We start from the raw sequence: 1,135 nt of genomic DNA, 5'->3' as shown, positions 1-1,135 counted from the left end.
TTCCTTCCCGGCCCACCTTCTTTCCTTCTTTTTGTTTTTAGAGGTTTTATTTATTTCTTTCATGGGCAAGAAAGACAGAGAGAGCACCCTCACAGAGTCTTGGGGCTGTGATAAAGCCCTGGTCTCAGCCAACCCCAGATCATGGGTACATGCGTGCCCAGCATATTCAGGAAGTCTCCAGATGTGAACCCGGGACCTTCTCAAATAGATCAGCCTTGCAGAGCATGGCATTTTACCTCTGTGTCACTGTCTGGTCCCATGTTTTATTTCTAACGTTTAATGAGTAGTATGGCTTCGAGCAGCCTCAAATTTCTGTGATGTTTAAGGACACTAGCATTTAGCGTGTCCATTGTAAGGCAGATAATGCTATGACTAAAAATATTAGGTTGCCAGGAGAGTCATGACACATTTTTGCATAGAAAAATATATCGCGACTTTCCAGATGACCATATATATATATATACATATATATATATATATACACACACACACACACATATATATGTCTAAATACTAATTTATGAATGTTTCCATCACCCAAATGAAAAAAAAATAGTCATCATTTCTTCTAGATGTTTAAAGTAAATGGCCTTGGGCCACCAGGTGCAATGGTAGTTGAGGTGTTGCACGCCCACACGGCTGCCCATGGTTGTACAAGTCCAGGAACTGGTGAGGAGCTTTCTTTCTCACTCTCCCTATCTCTCTCTCTGTCTTTCTCTTGTCAAATTGAATAATAATAATAATTAATAAAATTAAACTTTTCATTCTAAAAAATAATAAATAGCCTAAATTTGTTCATAACTTTTTATTTTTTTAATTCATTTTATTTTGTAATTGAGATTTATTGAGGATCAGTATAGACATTTCAATTTGTACTCAATTCTCTTTTTTTTGGGAGAAGTTTTTGCTACAGGGCACATGTGCTCACCTGAAAGAGAAAGACAGCAAGCGAGAAATCACCCCCCAGGAAGCATGGCCACGCCGCAATCCCTTCTCCCTTCTCCTCTCAGGATCTTGGGCACGCACGCACACGTATCGTCTTGAACTTAAGCCACCAGGTCTGGAACTCAAACCGCGGTCGGATACATGGGAGTCCAGCAACATAGCCATTATGCCAACTGCTGGTCCCATGTAT

Source organism: Tupaia chinensis, unplaced genomic scaffold (assembly GCF_000334495.1).
Source record: "Tupaia chinensis unplaced genomic scaffold, TupChi_1.0 Scaffold000685_1, whole genome shotgun sequence".
NCBI classification, from domain to species: domain Eukaryota; kingdom Metazoa; phylum Chordata; class Mammalia; order Scandentia; family Tupaiidae; genus Tupaia; species Tupaia belangeri.
This window is presented reverse-complemented; position numbering follows the sequence as displayed.